Genomic DNA, 19,099 nt, shown 5'->3' with positions numbered 1-19,099 from the left:
ACTATATATTTCATTAACAATACGAAGCTACATCAGTGGTTCCCAAACATGGTCCTGGAGGCACCCCAGCCAGTCAGGTTTTCAGGATATCCACAATGAATATTCATGAGAGATTTGTATGCACTGCCTCCACTGTATGCAGATCTCTCTCATGAATACCCATTGTGGATATCCTGAAAACCTGACTGGCTGGGGTGCATCCAGGACAAGGTTGGGAACCACTGAGCTACATCCTGTAGAAAGTATCTGTTTTATATTTCAAAATATATTTTCTTATCACACAGCTTATACACTAATCTGGATCCAGTGCAGCGGATCATATATCTGACTGGCCTAACATACAAATTATCCAAAGAGGTTGTACACAAGTTTCATCTGAAAGGATCTATGCATTCTTGAAAACATCTGTGCAATAGAACATTGAATCATTTTAATGTCAGTCCAATAAATGGCATTACATTCTAGAAGGAAACCAGTTTTTTTTTTTCTAAGACCAGTGCAGTTTCAGTACTAGGTCCTATGTTGGCATACCAAAAGGAAAACACAGCCCAAAATCAAATTTGCAATAGTATTTTTTTATAAAGTAAAGTGACTAACAAGGAACATAATCTTCCTAATTGAAGACTTAACATGACAACTACATATGAGCTCAAAATGGGTTGGTTTTTTTTTTAAGATTAGCAAAGACTGAATCTAGAGCCTAGGAAATCGCTGTTGGTTTTATGTGATGTTTATGATGGAGTTAAAGGATGGGAATAAACCGGCCTTCTCTCATAATGGTTATAAATGTTGCGATGATAAACTCATCCAGCTGGTTCCAAGCGATGTCACCTCTTAGCTTCTGGAAAGATGTACTTTTCTTTTCCTATCCCTCTGAAAAAAACAGTTAGAAAACCAGAGCCCCTCCCCAATCTACTTCAAACAAAGTGCTGCCAAGCTGGGGAAAACTTCAGTTCATTTGAAAAAGAAAAAGCTAGCAAGCATATTTTTCTGTTTCCTATTATCCACTTTACTACTACTACTACTTAACATTTCTAGAGCGCTACTAGGGTTACGCAGCGCTGTACAAAATAAACAAAGAAGGACGGTCCCTGCTCAAAGGAGCTTACAATCTAAAGAACGAAAAGTCAAGTTGGGCAGTCTAGATTTCCTGGGTAGAGGTGTAGAGGTTAGGTGCCGAAGGCGACGTTGAAGAGGTGGGCTTTAAGCAGAGATTTGAAGATGGGCAGGGAGGGGGCCTGGCGTATGGCCTCGGGGAGTTTGTTCCACGCGTTGGGTGAGGCGAGACAGAAAGGGCGAAGCCTGGAGTTGGCGGTGGTGGAGAAGGGTACTGAAAGGAGGGATTTGTCTTGAGAGCGGAGGTTACGGGTAGGAACATAAGGGGAGATGAGGGTTGAGAGGTAAGGAGGGGCTGCAGATCGAGTACATTTGTAGGTTAGTAGCAGAAGCTTGAATTGAATGCGGTACCTGATCGGAAGCCAATGAAGTGACTTGAGGAGAGGGGTGATGTGAGTGTATCGGTTCAGGCGGAAGATAAGACGTGCAGCGGAGTTCTGAACGGACTGAAGGGGGGATAGGTGGCTAAGTGGGAGACCAGTGAGGAGTAGGTTGCAGTAGTCAAGGCGAGAGGTAACGAGAGCGTGGATGAGAGTTCGGGTGGTGTGCTCAGAGAGGAAAGGGCGGATTTTGCTAATGTTATAGAGGAAGAAGCGACAGGTCTTGGCTATCTGTTCGATATGCGCAGAGAAGGAGAGGGAGGAGTCGAAGATGTCACCGAGGTTGCGGGCCGATGAGACGGGGACGATGAGGGTGTTATCAACCGAAATAGAGAGTGGAGGTAGAGGGGAAGTGGGTTTGGGTGGGAAGACAAGAAGTTCGGTCTTGGCCATGTTCAATTTCAGGTGGCGGTTGGACACTTTAAGCTTCAAGGTGCCAAGATGTATTCCTTCACATTTTGGTAGTTGACTCGGTTCTGAGTTTCCTAAACTTAGGTGCACTACAATGTTTTTCTCATTCTTTAGACCACCACCTCCTTCACAAACTTGGTTCAAATAGGATTCCACCTTCATCAAAAGGGCTATGTTCAAACTTTTTTAAAAAAATCAGCGCATACCTCTCTTCTTACAGATAAAAAGACAAACCAATATTGCTTGGTTTTTCCAATCCCTTTCAAACGTGCTAGCAGACACACACAATCTGCTCATAGCAAGGCTGCTACTTTGCCATGCCACTCAACCAATATGAGCAGCAGCTCTGCTACTTTTTGCTTTCAAGGCAGGTTTCCAGTTCAGCTTCTCCCCAAGCTCCAAGCATTTCAAACTCTTGCAGAAATATAATGCATGAATTAGCCTGTCTGCTTTTAAATATAGTTCCCAAAGGGTTTTACTCTTCCCATTCTAGGACAGGGAAGAGAGACTGACACTTCCTTCTATATCCCTTGCCTCAACCTCTCGTTATCTGACCCTGGAGTTTAATCAGCTCTGGGACGCCACCCCTTCCAGGGAGGTTCCTGCCCCCACTAACCTGTGAGTCACAGATTCTCTAGATCCTACGGAGTCTGTGTTGCTAGGCAACCCCTTCTCGTCAGTTCCAGTAATCCTAGTTCCCTGCTTCCTTGCTGACAGCAGAACGGAATACCGCCTCAAAATTATTTGGTCTGCCCCTCCCTCTTATTCTATACCCTAGTTCAGCGGTTATCAAACTGTTCGCCATGTCACCATGGTGCGCCACAGTGAACTCTCAGGGGTGCCGCGGCAAATCCTGACCTCCTTCCGCCGCCCGCAATCCAGCATCGCTGCCCCCCTCCCGCAGGTTCGGAATCTGCCGCTTCCTTCTTCTCCCACCGCCACAACAGTGCTTGCAGCTTACATTTTCGGGCAGTCCGCGATTCACACAGGCACTGAGGTGACTTCTCTCTTCCGCACCCAGCCCTCGCAAAAGAAGTTGCATCAGAGAGGGCTGGACGCGGTAGAGGGAAGCCCCTGGAGTGCCTGTGTGAATCGCAGACAGCCCAAAAATCTAAGCTGCAAGCACTGCATCAGCAGTGGGGGTAAGGAGGAGGCGGCGGCAGCAATCCTGGACCTGCGGGAAGGAAGGTAGCAAGCTATGCTGGATTTGTGGAAGGCAGAGGTCTTCTGGACTTCTGAAAGGAGAGGGGCTGGTGTACTGGACTTTCTGGGAGAAGGGGGCCTGCAGGGAATGGAGAGGTGCTGGACTTATGGGAGGAGAGGGGCTGCAGGGACTTGTGTGCTGGACTTTCTGGGAAGAGGAGGTCTGCATGGAATGGAGAAGTGTGCTGGACTATCTGGGAAGAGAGGGGCTGCAGGGAATGGAGAGGTGTGCTAGACTTTATGGGAGGAGGGAGTCTGCAGGGAATAGAGAGGTGTGCTAGACTTTCTAGGAGGAGGAGGTCTGCAGTCAATGGAGATGTGTGCTGGACTTTCTGGGAGGAGGGGGTCTGTAGGGAATGGTGAGGTGTGCTGGACTTTCAGGGAGGAGAGGTATGCTGGACTGAAAAGATCAAGATGCAGGGAAAGGGAGACCTATGTGGCTGGAGCCGGGCGGGGTGCAGAGACCTATGTGGCCGAGAGGGGGATGTGGAGACCTATGTGGCTTGGGGGGGGGGGGCTATGAAAATTTCCTTGGACACTAAGGGTGCTGTGAACCAAAAAGGTTTGAGAACCACTGCCCTAGTTGGTCCGAAGGAGGGGATCTTTTCCTCAAAACAGGGGGTAGTATAGAGGGAATTCCATTTTCCCAAGGGACTTCTGTCATACTCTTAAGAAATCCTCTGCATTTTCTATGAGATGACTAGGTGCCTCTGAGCTGAACACCACAATGTCTAAGATGAATTCACACTGTCAAGTCAGATCTATATAAGTGAAGATATAGAAGTATTTTATATGGAAGACTAAAGACTAAATCCCACCCTCTTCACCCATATGGTCTCAATATAACTATCTTATTACGTGCTAGTGTTGTCCTATTCAATCCCTCCCATCTGTCCATGATACTGTTGTTGTACCTATGTTTTTGGCGATTTTTTTTTTTTTTTTACAGATGTTAGAGGTCTTGAAAACCATTAAGATGGCTAATTTGTGCCCAAATTGGGGTATATCAGATACTCAAAAAGATTCACTCTCCCATCAGTAAATCTCTTCCACTTGAAAGCCTAATATGCTAGAAGTTTTACATTCCCTTCTTCTCCCTCAGAGATCCTCCATACTTGTTCCATGTTCTTCCCGACTGTTTAATAAATTCAAGTAGTACCATCAAAATATTGTCTGAACAACCAAAGGAAGGTGTTAAATGTCCTTTCATATCCATGCTGTCAAAATAAAAAGAGCGTATGTTGGAATGAAGTAAGATACGTTAGTTCCAAGACACAAGGCGATAGGTTGCTGAGAAGGGGAAAATGGAACAGGGCAGCTACCCCAAGAATCACAGTGCCTCATCAGCTCTCTCCAGCTTGAAGAACTGATCTGGCCCCAGTTCATGCCACCAATACGCCTTCTCCCATCTCCCCAAGCTCAAGGCCTCAGTGCATGGACTATAGAATGGAAGGGGCAACTACATCAGTGTTCCAACTCCTTTCCATCAGAGTGAAGGATTCCAACAGCATGGTGCAAGAACTGTAGACAAAGCAGTATAATGCCACTGGTGTCCCAGTAAACTTGCAGTGCTTAGAAGCCCATTTGCAGGCGCGTGGCCAAAGGGGAATGCACCCTGAGAGCCTTATACGTTTATTTTAACTTTGAATTTTATTTCCGGAAGAGGTTTCCATGGGCAAGCATAAAGTCATGTCTAAAGGTACTGTTTCTTTTATTGCAGTTACTGTGGGGTTCCACAGACAAACATGTGCTTTCAGGAGGGTTACTATCTACTCCCTCTGTAAGAATAGCCTCTGTAGAGGAAGTTTCGTTCAGTCTAGCTACTAGGACCCCTCATCCCCCCCTAATGTATTATCTGATTCCCTTAATCCTCCAGCAGTTGCTTCATCCCAAAAATGGAGGCTTCTAACTGCTTGGAAGCTTTTTCCTTATTTGAATCCCATTGATATTGCTGATGATATATTGCTGATGTTACAGCAGTTTTGGATGTGGGGAAGAAGAATGTTTCATTGCAAGATTTATGGCAGGCATTGTGTTTTTGGAAAGCTCTTTCTGGAGAACTATTGCTCAAGTGTGTTGTTTTTCTAAAGATGCCTTGTCAAAGTTTAATAATGTGGATGTTAATTTAGAAATCCTACAGAAATAAATTACTAAATTGGAATCTTGAGTTTCTACTCTGCAAGCAGTGTCTTCTTCAGCAAGTAAAGATTCCCATATTATTCACTTGAAACTGGAGATGCTGGAGAATGCAGGCAGATCTAGAAACTTGTCTTTCTTAAATTTTCCTTGCTCTCAGTTATCTGCAGAAATTCTTCTTAGAAAATATTTCAAAGAGGTTTTGCTTCTTACTGAAGCAGATTCATTGATTATTTCTAATTGGAGAAGAGACGGCTGAGGGGAGACATGATAGAGGTATATAAAATAATGAGTGGAGTGGAACAGGTGGATGTGAAGCGTCTGTTCACGCTTTCCAAAAATACTAGGACTAGGGGGCATGCGATGAAACTACAGTGTAGTAAATTTAAAACAAATCGGAGAAAATGTTTCTTCACCCAACGCGTAATGTATGTCTCACATTCGTTGCCGGAGAATGTGGTGAAGGCAGTTAGCTTGGCAGAGTTTTAAAAAGGGTTAGACGGTTTCCTAAAGGACAAGTCCATAAACCGCTACTAAATGGACTTGGGAAAAATCCACAATTTCAGGAATAACATGTATAGAATGTTTGTACGTTTGGGAAGCTCGCCAGGTGCCCTTGGCCTGGATTGGCCGCTGTCGTGGACAGGATGCTGGGCTCGATGGACCCTTGGTCTTTTCCCAGTGTGGCATTACTTATGTACATTCCTGTTCAATTTGTTGTTAATGGCTCTGATCAGCAAGCTGCTGCTGGCAGTTAAGTTCAGCCAAGTCTAAATTTGACAGAATTTCTTGAAGATTCAACTGATAATATTGCAACCAGAGTCACTTTATTGGTGACGTTTTCTACAGATAGGGATAACAGTTTAAGAAAAAAGATATTTCCTTTTGTAGAGCTAGAGTACAACTGTTGCCTGATGTGTCTCAGGTGGCACAGGCTCAAAGGAAAGCTTTTCTTTCATTGAAGTGTAGGGTCTTGGCTTTCAGTGTTACTTTTTTCCTTAAGTTTCCTTGCAAATGTTTATGTTGCAGGGTACTCAATATATATTTTATGACCCCCTACTCAATCACAGAAATTCTTGCCTGATCACTCTAAGCAATAAGACTCTGGATATTTGTGGGGGGGTGGGGTTAATCTATATAGAGCACTATGTTGTGAAGTAGGTTATATCTCTTTTTGATTATTGTTTTTGGGTTGTTTTTTTTAATTTCTTGACCTATTTCTTTTTTCTTTCCATGATGGGGGATAGATATTAGTATTTGTTTAATTATGTATTTACTTGTGCTTCTATTTGAGGCTAATTTCTGTTATTGTTTGTTGTATTATATAATGCAAAAAAAATGAATGTTTGAGAAAAAAAAATTTATTCCACTGAGCACCTTATATCTGACATTCCCCAGCCAAAAAGTGGCTAATGTCATCTTCTGCAGCTCTCATCAATAATTTAAGATGCTGCTTGTTCCATGTGCAGAAAGATCATGTTATGTTATATTATACCAGTTTTTGTATTCCGCCTATACCTATTCAGTTCAAGGATGGATGCCAATGAACAAGAGCTGGGCCAAACTATCCAGGAACTACAAAAATTAAAGCAAACAAACTAAGATGGCACGCTAAACAGTAGTCAAACCAGTTTTACAAAACAAAAAAGCTTTTAGGTGTTTTCTAAACTGCAAAAAATGAGTACAAGACCTTACAGAAAAAGGAAGCTGGTTCCACAAGTTAGCTAGCTAGTACTGAATAGCCGATGAAAGATGTTTAACTGATTTTAGTTTCTTATATTACATTACATTTGGGCTTATATCTCACCAACACCTCTTCAGTTCTAAGTGGTTTACAAACATCGTATAAGAGATACAGAGATCACAACATTCCTCTGAGAATTACAATGTGCTTTGGAGCCAAGCAAAAATCTAATATAATAATTTGCTCCTGATGTCAGGAGATGTTACTACTGCAAGCAGTGAGGCGGGAAGCGCAAGACCGGCAAAACAGAAGAGCGGGCAGAGACGTTGCTCACGAGGAGCCGATTCGCGATTCTGAGGTTCTACGCAACTGACAGCTGTACAAACGGCACTGGCAAACAAGAACAGCAGGAGCCGCTTCAGCGATAAGACGACACTGACAGCTGAAGGCAAGCGTTCAACACGAAGACCGGCAGCTGCTTCCCACTGAACACGACACTGACAGCTGAATGTTAGGGCAGCGGTAAAAACGAAGACCCACAGCTGATTGCCACTGAGAGCAGAACAGCAGTGGCGAAAAAAGGTAACCCAACAAAAAGAAAAACAAACACTGAAGATTTTTTTTTGTTACATTTGTACCCCGCGCTTTCCCACTCATGGCAGACTCAATGCGGCTTACATGGGGCAATGGAGGGTTAAGTGACTTGCCCAGAGTCACAAGGAGCTGCCTGTGCCTGGTGGGAATCAAACTCAGTTCCTCAGTTCCCCAGGACCAAAGTCCACCACCCTAACCACTAGGCCACTCCCGGATGGGAAAAGGGGAAATTGGCATGGAAGGGAGTGCCCACACACTCTCTATAGATGCTGGGATGGGGACAGAGGAAGAGAACAATGGAAAACCAGATTGGGAATTGGGGGAACAGCAGTTATTGATTTGGAGGATGGAGATGGGGACTTGGACATTGGGTGAAGAGGCTGAGCAGGTAGTGGATGATCCACTAAGGATTGAGGGACCTTAAAGTGGGAAAGGGGAAATTGATGTGGAAGGGACTGCCCAAACACTGTCTCACACACACATACACAGACTGTTTCTCTGACACACACAGACACTGTCTGTCTCACACACAACAGCTAAACCACAGAACAAAACCAGACAACACACAGAGAGTGAACTCTGTATCACACTCTCAGACTTTCTTTCACACACAGACACACACTCTGTGTCTGTCAGACACACACACTCTCTCTGACACACACTCTCTGTCTCTCTCTCTCTCTGACACACAAACACTCTCTTTTTCTGGCTCACCCACACACACAGTCTCTCAGACACACACTCTCTCTCTCTCTGGCTCACCCACCCACCCACACCCACACTCTGTTAGACACACTCACTCTCTCTCAGACACACACTCTCTTTTCCTGGCTCACCGACTCACAAACACACTCTGTCTCTCACACACACAGACACTGTCTCTCTCACACACACACACACAGACACTGTCTCTCTCAAACACACACACAGATTGTGTCACTCTCTCACACACACAATGTGTCTTGGTCTCAAACGAACTGTATGTCTCTCTTTCTCTCACTGTCTCTTTCACTGTGTCAACGGAAAGCAAGGTACAACAGAATAGAAGTCATCAAACAAGACTGAGAGGAAAAGGACAACGGGGTGCAACACATCAGGTAAACAGAACTAAAACAGATACAACACAGAGAGAGTGAACTCTGTATTGCACTCTCTCTCTTTCACACACAAAGACAAACACTCTGTCACTGTCACACACACACAGCCTCTTTTCTCATCCAGACAGACACTCTCTTTTTCTGCCTCGCCCACACACTCTGACTCTCACAGACACATCGACTGTTTCTCCCAGAAACACAGACACTGTCTGTCTCAAACACACACACATACAATGTGTCTTGGTCTCAACCAAACTCCATGTCTCTCTTTCTCTCACTATGTCACACAAAAGCAGGCAACAACAGAATCTGAGACATTAAAAACCAGGAAAATTACATGGCACAGAGCACATGAGTGGGAAACAGCCATCAATCAATACTGAGAAGCAACGGACAATGGGGTGTAACACAACTGGTAAACCACAGAACAAACACAGATACAACACACAAACAGTGATCTCTCTCTCTCGCTCAACAGGAGGCCGCAACACACTAGCGAAACAACACAATTCTGATATTAAAATTAAGCATATTTACTTGGTGGAGAGCACGTCAGCGGGACCCAGCCATCGATCAAGACTCAGAAGCGAAGGACATTAGATTGAAAAACAGGAGGTAAACCACAGGGGGAAAAAAAACAGCTATGACACACACACACAGTTAACTCTGTGTCACATTCCTTCTCTCTCGCTCACACAAACACACTCAACAAACAAACAAAAAAAAGGTACACACACACTCTCTCCGTATCACACACATATACTCTTTCTCTCTCTGACACTCTAACACACACACACACACAGTCTCACTCACAGACACACAGATGCTCTATGTGTCACACAACAGGTAAACCACACAACACACACAGATACAACACACAGACAGTGATCTCTCTCTCTTGCTCAACAGGAGGCTACAACAGCGGACCCAGTCATTGATCAAGACTCAGAAGCAAAGGTCAGTAGGTTGCAAAAGAACAGGTAAACCACAGAAAATTTTTAAAAAATATGACACACACACAGTTAACTTTGTGTCACACTCCTTCTCTCTCTCACCCACACACACAACAAACAAAAAAAAAAAGTATGTCACACACACACTCTCTGTATCACACACATATACTCTTACTCTCTCTAACACAAACACACACACACAGTCTCACTCACAGACTCTCTATGTGTCACACATAATGTATGTCTCACACACACACACACCGTCTCTCTGTCTGATATACTCTTTCTTTCTCACTCTCTAACAGGACAGCAGGGTGCAACACACGTGGCAAATGTGAGAAACAGTGAGATTTACGGTAAGCACAATTACTTGATCAAGAGCACAGCACTGGCCTCAGCCATCGATCAATACAGCACAGCAGTGTACAACACACAAGAATAAACAGTGAAACTCAGAGATTACAATTTACACTAATACACACCGTGTCAGACACACAGTCACAGGATATGGATGACACAAACAACAACCACAGCGACACGTGAATGTGCTGCACATCACATGCCTCAAAAACACACACAAACTGGTCAGCAGCAGGCTGAACGTTTACAAAAAAGAGCAGAAGAACAACGAACAAGGCGTGCATCTCTGACTGACGATGAAAAGGCACATCAGAGTCAACAAGCTACTGCAAGGGAAGTTTACACAAAAAATATTGTCTACAATGAAATTTAAAAAATGTAAACCAACATTACATTTGTAATAAAATTTGTTTACATCATGCTTACAGTCCATTTTTAAAAATAACACACACATTTATATACAAAAAAACATTACTCATTGCACACCCTGATTTAGGGTAATGGCTCTGTTAAAACCATAATTGCAAGTATATCACCATTATTCTAGCGCCCATTTCATTCCTGTAAGAAACGAGCCTTTTTTTACTAGTAATACATATTTTTTTAAATAAGAACTTATTTTCTTTCAAAACATTAGATATCATTGTGAATGAGAAAATGTTCTGGCAATATCTTTTCAAAGTCTGGCTGCTTGAACGGCAAGAGATTTGTCAAAGAGCGCTAGTCTCTTCTTACCCTTAGATGAGGGGAAAGTGAAAAAACTAGCAGCTTCCTGTGTCCTAGTTCTGGTAGAGGTTGCGAATCAGAAATGAGCTAGCAAATAGCTAGCGGGTAAGTCCTTGTAGTGTTTTAAAAAAGGAAGCATGCCTTGTTGAAAAACACTCTCGCCTCAATGGGCAGCCAATGCAGTTTGATATATAAAGGGGAGACGCTGTCAAATTTTGATAGCGCGAAGATTAATCTGATTGCTGTATTTTGGATGATATGAAGTCTCTTAAGTAAGGTCTTTGTGCAGCCCAAGTATATTAGGTTACAGTAATCAAGAGATGATAGTAACAGCGAATGCACCAACCATTCATATTGACTGATTTCAAAGTACTTCCAAGTGATACGGAGCTTTCTCATTAGGATGAAATATTTTTGGGCCAAGGAGTTAAGTTGAGTCTCCAGGGAAAGAGCGCAATCAGTTTGAATGCTTAGGAGTTTAATGGTTGGAGAAATAGTAAAGTCAAGTTGACTGATGGTAATCATCTTAGGGATTTGTTCTGGCTTTGAGTTAAAAAAATAAAAATTAGTTTTTTTCTGTATTAAGTTTTAACCTTATAGGAATACATCCATTTTTCTAATAGGTTGATACATGTTGGACCCCAGATACGTCAATTCTGAAAAATGATTGGAAGGGGATTAACACTGAGAAGTCATCAGCATAGATGTAATGGAGAAAGTCATTTCTGTCTAAAAATGAACTTAAGAATCGGAGAAAAACATTAAACAGTACCAGAGAAAAAAATGGGAGCCCTGTGGGACCCCGCACCTATTACTCCAGTTTAGAGATATCAGTGTTCAATTTGACCCTACATGACCTACTTTCCAGGAAGCCTCTGAACCACTTTAAAACATTTCCTCGACTCCCATTTCCTCGAGGTTCTATAGTAACAGAGTATGGTCCACTAGGTCAGTAGCAATGCGCTTTTTCATTCACTTAACAGTAGTCGGACATGGTCCAACATGGAGTACAAAACTGTTTCTGTGCTAAAAAGTGCACAGAATCCAGATTGAGATGCTGGGAGGATATCATGCAAATCCAAGTAGAGAGCGAGCTGTAAAGTCACCATTCCCTCCATTAATTTAGTAAAGAACGGAATGGAGGTCACTGGGCAGATATCTAGTATGAGGTAAGAGGGAACATACTTTGAGAATAGTTTGGTAGAGAGAGTTCACTGTGTAGTATAAAATTCTTTCCAAGCTCTATTTTGCAGGGATGCCTTCTTTAGAAGACAGGATCAATAGTGAATCAAAATCTTTGTCAGTGGCAGAGGAGAGACCAGCTCTAAGCTGGTTAACCTTGTCTTGGAAATATATGGCTAATTGGTTTGCTGAGGGAAGTTCCTCTTTTGCAAAGTCTTCAGATTTTTTAAGCTGAAGTAAATGAATTGACAATGGAGAACAACTGTTTCATATTACTACTACTACTACTACTATTTAGCATTTCTATAGCGCTACAAGGCATCCCCATTTTTGAATCATTTCCAAATAATATTTTTCCCTGGCTAAAATTGTTGCATTTTTGTAGATATGGAATGCCATTTACCAATTGGTCCTAAACAGAATGGATTTATCCTTAAGAACATAAGCTTTGCCATATTGGGAAAGACCAAAGGTCCATCAAGCCCAGTATCCTGTTTCTAACAGTGGTCAATCCAGTGGCAAGATCCCAGAACACACAAAAAAAAACAAATTTTATGCTGCTTATCCTAGAAGCCTTATCTTTATTCCATTTGGGTTCAAGTTTTCTGCATTCTTGTTTTAATTTTAATAAATCTGGAGTAAACCATCTATCACTTTTCCATATCAACTTAGTTTTGGAACTGAGAGGTGCTATTTCATCCAGAATCTTGAGGCAACTTTAGGCCAGTCGATTTCCAAATCAAATATTCCATCTTCAGGCAATCTTACCAGTACAGCATCCCAGAAAGTATTGGGTTCTATTTCCCTCTAGATGTAGAACGTTGTTGTTGTAGGTTAGAAACTTTCTTAAAGTGGTTCCAATTAATTGTAAAAGAACGTCTATAGTGACCAGACCATAATGATTCTTCCCAACAAACATATGACAATCTAATAGTAGGATTCATGATTCCATTGTCACTGAAGGTGACTAGATCTAATTAGTGACCCTTAACTATGGGTTGTATCACACGGTTCAGAAAAGACAGAAAAGTGAAGAGATCAATCCTACTAGTATCTGACAAGTTTTCTAAATGGACATTAATGTCTCCCAGTAATAGATTATAAGAACCATCAATAGAATTTTTTTGAAACGAATTTGCAAAATTGAGGATAAGCTTTAGGCTTCTTGTTGGTGGGGACTGTACATAGTATTCATGTTAAATAGTCTTGTGATGAAGAGTCTTTGAGATGACATGTGAAGAGCTCAGTCTGAAGTTAGAAATGAGTGAATAAGAGAAACATCAATGTCCCCTCCCCTTTTCCCTTTCCGAGACGGTGTAATAGTTTTGAATCCCACAGAAGATAGTTCTTTAACTCAGGGGTCTTCAGAAAATAACCAGCTGATGTTCCTCTAGCCAATCTTTGAGTGATATTTTATTGCCCACTGATCTAAAATTAAGCTAGTAACAAGGAATAGGAATAGAGGAGGGTATTATAATTATTTTGACATTGTATCTGTTTGAGGGATTGACCTTTATCCTTTGATCTTAGAAAGGATTTGATTTTGTAACTTTTAAAGTGTTTGTAGTTGGAAGTACATTGTAGAACTTCAATGGGGAAAGGTAGAACTTGCATACAAATCGATGAAATTAGTGGTAGGCAGACCCCAATTATGTGAGTAAGGGTGAGCTGGAAGGGGGATATAGTTGTATGCTAAATTAAAAGATTGGGTAAGAGACCATTGACTACAACTAGTAAGGATTAGAAACAGACAAAGCCAAAGACTTGATGCCATGATTATTATAGGTTATGTCAGGGGTTCACTGCTACAACAAAAGTCTTGCAGTGTGAATAGTTGTTTCAGTTATGGGGAGGATTTGTGAATACGTACTTAACTCATTCGGATGCTATGAAAAGGTGCGCACTAAGGTGCAAAATGTGAAAGATGTAAAAGAGATCCTTTCAAAAACACTATCTTTGCTGCGTCCAATCCAACCCACCACCATGAGGCCATTTATTATGATGTACACGCTTCCCGAATCCTTCCCAGCTGCGCTAAAAAACTGTTCTGGCGTATGCACGGCTCTCTCTTTTTCTGCTAGCAAAGATGGCGGGTAAAAAGTGTGTGCTTTTCTTCATATTTGTTATCCATTGTTATCTAAGTTAACTGTCGGTTACTGACACACTGGTGCACCTCCATGGTGTTGTAGGCTCTCTGCTCTCCGGTGACAGTATTATTTGGCATGGGGAAAGCAGCAGAAAGATGTTGCAGCAGCAGCAGACAGCGCTGCTCCACAGAAGCTAGTGGGGCCTGTGAGGAGAGGGCTTATTCAGTGTCTGGAATGGTAGTTGTAGTCTTTTCTAGCTGGACCTTAGTGCTCTGGGCCTCTCAGAGAGACCTTTAGATGGTCGAGATGGCCTGAAGATTTCTGGTCCCGTGTGGAAAGAGGTCTTGGATCTTCTTGCCATGGAATTACACATTTGCGGCCCATCAAGCCATATAGTAAACCCTGCCTCAGTTATATTATACTAGTAAAAATGGCCCGTTTCTGGCGGTGATGAAACGGGCGCTAGCGGGCAGGGGACTCCCTTCCCCTCCCCTTATGCGTGTCTCCCTGGTGGTCTAGAGGTACCTGTTCGGTGGGGGCAGGAAAGAAAGAGCCCCCTCTTTCCTGCCCGTAGCGGTGGTGGTAGCATCCTTGCTACATCGTGTGGGAGTCCGGCTCTCGGCGTTTCAAAATGGCCGCCGAAAGTTGAAGTCTCGCGATGCAGCTTGAACTCTCGGCGGCCATTTTGAAACGCCGAGAGCCGGACTCCCACACGATGTAGCAAGGATGCTACCACCACCGCTACGGGCAGGAAAGAGGGGGCTCTTTCTTTCCTGCCCCCACCGAACAGGTACCTCTAAGACCACCAGGGAGACAGGCGTAAGGGGAGGGGAGGTGACGGGGGGGAGGGACGTTGCTGAGGGTGAGTGTGGTACCGTGGGCGGGACAGGGCGGTAACTTCTAAGGGGCGGGGCTATGTGGGGAAAGGGGCCGGGTTGATGTGGACGTCCTGGGCGGCTGGGATTTTTTGGAAGGGGAGGAGTACTTCTCCCCGTGCGTTAATTAGCATTGTTTTCGTGTTGCGCCCTCGACGTCATCACGTGTGACGCGAGAGCGGGGCATGAAGATGTTGTATGGCTTCACCACCATGAAACCACGGACCGGTGTGTGAGTGACTTCAGTGACGTCAGTGTCCTCAGAACGTTGAGGCTGCGTTTTATTATAGTAGATTATAACTGCACCACAAGCTTCTTTGCCCATCTTGAAGATAGTGAAGGTGTGCTCTGATGGGAAATCCTAGTAGTCATTCACACCCTCAGTCAAAACGGCCGATTAGTGTCCCCCAACAATGTTGGCTGCCTTCACCAGTGACTGTTGATTTCATTCACCCATTAAATAAAATGGCGGCCGTCTCCTCACTAGTAGATGGCGTGGAAAGCTGAGTCACTTGCCTCAAATCAAGATGGGCGTCGGATGTTATATAATTGCATAGACTGGGAGGTTGTCGTGCAGGTTGCCCAGAGCTAACATGGCACTGGCAAGTGTAGTCCGGTCTGATTGTGCTGCCTTTGGGGCCCGGTACAGGCAGGAGGAAGTGCAGGACCCTGGGGGCTTGGCTTTTGATGCTGAGCGGCAGAGTTTCATGACACCAGTGGTGGTGGAGGAGCTGCTAGTAGTAGAATGAAAAACAGAATGGGGAAGGCGAAAAGGCGACCCTGGAAAATATTTCCTTGCGCATTTAACTCCCCTGCTTTTGAACAGTTTCCACTTTTGGCGCTGCAGATCCTCCACAGTCTTGCCCGATTCTCAACTGGAAAAGATTTTGAGTCTGATATCTAGTAGAAGACCCTTGCAACAGTGTTATCAGAGTCAGCATGTAAACAGGGATTTCACCAGTTAGAAATTTAAAAGTAGTAACACCTAATTTGAACTGTATTCTCTCAGCAACAGGCTGCCAATGAAGTTTGGAATATAAACGTTTAGCGACTCGAATCTGGATAGCCCAAACATCAGCGTAACAGCAGAATTCTGGACTAGTTATAAGCAATTGAGTGATTTATAACAGTTAGCTAGTGTGAGGTTACAATAATCTAGTCTACAAAGAATTATAAAAACTTCCAAGTTGAAACATATTCTGAGTTTTCTCAACTTTCTCAATATATCAAAATAATGCGACAGTGATAATAAATGATCAGAGGGGGTTTTTTTCCTTCTTTGTACAAGCTTGTAGTTGGCATTGGGGGGGGGGGGGGGAGTGAAGGGATCAGAAGGGAACTTTCTGGTCATTTAAATCATCTGTGTCTGAAGCACTTTCTTTGCATGAGGCTTTAGTGTTTAATACTTCTAGTTCACTATTTGTAAAAATCTGCAGGAACTATTTACCAGTTGGGTTTGCATTGTTCCAGGTTCGGCGAGTTTTGGGTGGGTGGGGATAATGATAGCATAAAGGAAGGGGGGTAGGGGTTGAGGGGGCTAGGTGAAAAAAATCCTGATGACAGATTGTATATGGAGTATTTTTTTGTTGTGCCTTGAGCATGGACACATTGTTATTTCAACATGTTTGTATTGCTCTTTTGGTATGTTATCAATAAAATCTGTTGTTACATAAAATGATCAACTTTCTGAATTTTTGAGAAGAGATCCAGAGAAAATTGATTGCCATGTAAAGATACAGTCTCAACATACCATTCCTTCGGCACAGGATCCCTTTATGCTTAACATGCGTGGGATAAGCATAAAGGTATCCTGTGCCGAAGGAATGGATCCTCAGGAGCTTAGTCAAGATCGGGAGGCGGGGCTGGTGGTTGGGAGGTGGGGATAGTGCTGGGCAGACTTATACAGTCTGTGCCAGAGCCGGTGGTTGGGAGGCGGGGATAGTGCTGGGCAGACTTATATGGTCTGTGCCAGAGCCGGTGGTGGGAAGCGGGACTGGTGGCTGGGAGGCGGGGATAGTGCTGGGCAGACTTATACTTCTCTGCCAGAGCCGGTGGTTGGGAGGCAGGGATAGTGCTGGGCAGACTTATACGGTCTGTGCCCTGAAGAGCACAGGTACAAATCAAAGTAGGGTATACACAAAAAGCAGCAAATATGAGTTATCTTGTTGGGCAGACTGGATGGACCGTGCAGGTCTTTTTCTGCCGTCATCTACTATGTTACTATGTATCTTGGATCTAACTTAGAACCATGCCATAGTAATTTGGTTTTGTTCTTATTTAAGCCTATGAAATGCATGTTGTCAATCATACAAACACAAGTTCTAATACGGGATAGCATATCAGACCACAGTGGGGAAACAGGTAAAATCACTGTAATGTCATCTGAATAAATAAAATGTTTTATCCCAACTTGGCATAAGTATGTATCCTTTTATGCCATCTTCCTGTCATTTTTTAAAGCTTTGTTTTGGTTTTGTGGGGCATCTTTGATGATTTTAGTTTTTGTTGTTTTTCTTTTGGTACATGGAAGTTGTCCAACTGAAATTGTATATGGACATCATAGGATGGTGTCACAAAACGCCTAGCCACCCGCCTGGGCTTACCCCGCAGAAACAGAGGGTCTATCCCCAGCACAGCTCAGGTCTGCCTGCACCTGCCACTCGTGCTCCACACTAGCACCCTCCTCCCCCTGACTGGGTCACAAATGCCTCTAGGATAGTCTCCCACTCTGAAATTATCCCCACTGATTTCTAGGTTACTGCAGCCACACTCCCAGTGGTCCCACAGTTCCCAGAAAGCACTCACAGAATCAACACACAAACTACCAGGATTCTTTATCGGTCCAGACAAACAGGGCAAACAATTATGTTTATTCTCTTTAAAAAATATTGAGCAGTGGAATAAAATAGTGCAATTGTCAAACAATAAAAGGTAACTGAAATAAGGATCAATCATAACACTAACTAAACACTTGCATACTTCGAGAAAGTACCTGGCGAGATCAGGGCATATGTCTATTCAAAAGCCTCAGCAAAAGAGATCTCTCTCTCCTTCTCCCAGGCTGAAACTGAAGCAACAGCCAGCATCTGCTGGGTAATTTCAAAACTCCAGGCCAATCAGAGCCCAGTACGGTCGTGTTTCAAATAAAAATTGGTTACCTCACTACAGGCACTTCCTATTATCTGTGTGCCAAATAAAAGAAAGAGAAGTCAGTCCTCTGTATCAGCTTTGAGCATAAACATGCACCACCTGCAGGCCAAACAGGAGGAATACACTTCAGACATATTTAAGACAGGAAAATATTCAATACATTTTACAGGCTTAAAACACACTTTCTTCAGAGAAGGGTTTTATAAACACAAAAGGCTAAACGTACTTAACTATTTTGCATGTATGTTGGGGGGGGGGGGGGAGAAAGGAAGGAATAGAGTGCTATGGGAGAGGCTGCAAACTCTAGCAGTAGAGCCTACAATAGTGCTGGCAGCTCCATCACAATAGGTTTATGCTAGATTAATCACAATTAAGGACCAGCTTGTTAGCTACCTTGTGATACAGGAAAAACTTAAGGGAAAATTAGGTTCTTACCTTGGTAATTTTCTTTCCTTTAGTCATAGTAGATGAATCCATTACGAGTGGATTGTGTCCATCAACCAGCAGGGGGAGATAGAGAGCACTGAAAAACCATAGTGCCTCATGGCCAGCTAGCTCCATCTGCCTCTTCAGTATTTGAAGCTTCCAAAGCAGTGTTAATCTGCAAAGCATAATAACATGAACTTTCCTCACAGCGGATAAACGCCCCAAAACTGGAGCTATAAGTCAAAGGAGGGAATGAACTCATCCTCCTGTAACTGAACAGAAATCCTGAAGACTGTTTTCCAACTTCTCCCAATGAGGGAACATATCTACTGGAAAAACTGAACATAAAAGTAACATGAATCACATAATGAACCACTGAGGAAGGGCTCATGGATTCATCTGCTATGACTAAAGGAAAGAAAATTACCAAGACCCTAATTTTCCCTTCCTTGTTATCAAGCAGATGAATCCATTACGAGTGGGATGTATCAAAGCAATCCCTAGATAGGGTGGGAACAAGCCACACCACGCGCCAGCACTTGTGCTCCAAAATGATCATCTCTCCTAGCAGCCACATCCAGCCTGTAATGTCGGGCAAACGAGAGCTTAGAAGCCCAAGTAGCTGCACTACATATCTCTTGAAGAGAGTGCGCTCCAGTTTCAGCCCAAGAAGAGGAAATCGCTCTTGTGGAATGTGCCTTAAAGGCTTCAGGCGGAGG

General features: G+C 43.4%; 1 protein-coding gene across 1 annotated transcript in view; it reads right to left on the bottom strand.

Moving 5' to 3' along the window:
• MGAT4D (MGAT4 family member D) overlaps window positions 1-19,099 on the bottom strand; it is a 393,296-nt gene that overhangs the window by 248,741 nt on the left and 125,456 nt on the right. The window lies entirely within an intron of this gene.

The sequence above is a fragment of the Microcaecilia unicolor genome, chromosome 2 (genome assembly GCF_901765095.1).
Source record: "Microcaecilia unicolor chromosome 2, aMicUni1.1, whole genome shotgun sequence".
Taxonomy (NCBI): Eukaryota; Metazoa; Chordata; class Amphibia; order Gymnophiona; family Siphonopidae; genus Microcaecilia; species Microcaecilia unicolor.
This window is presented reverse-complemented; position numbering and strand designations above follow the sequence as displayed.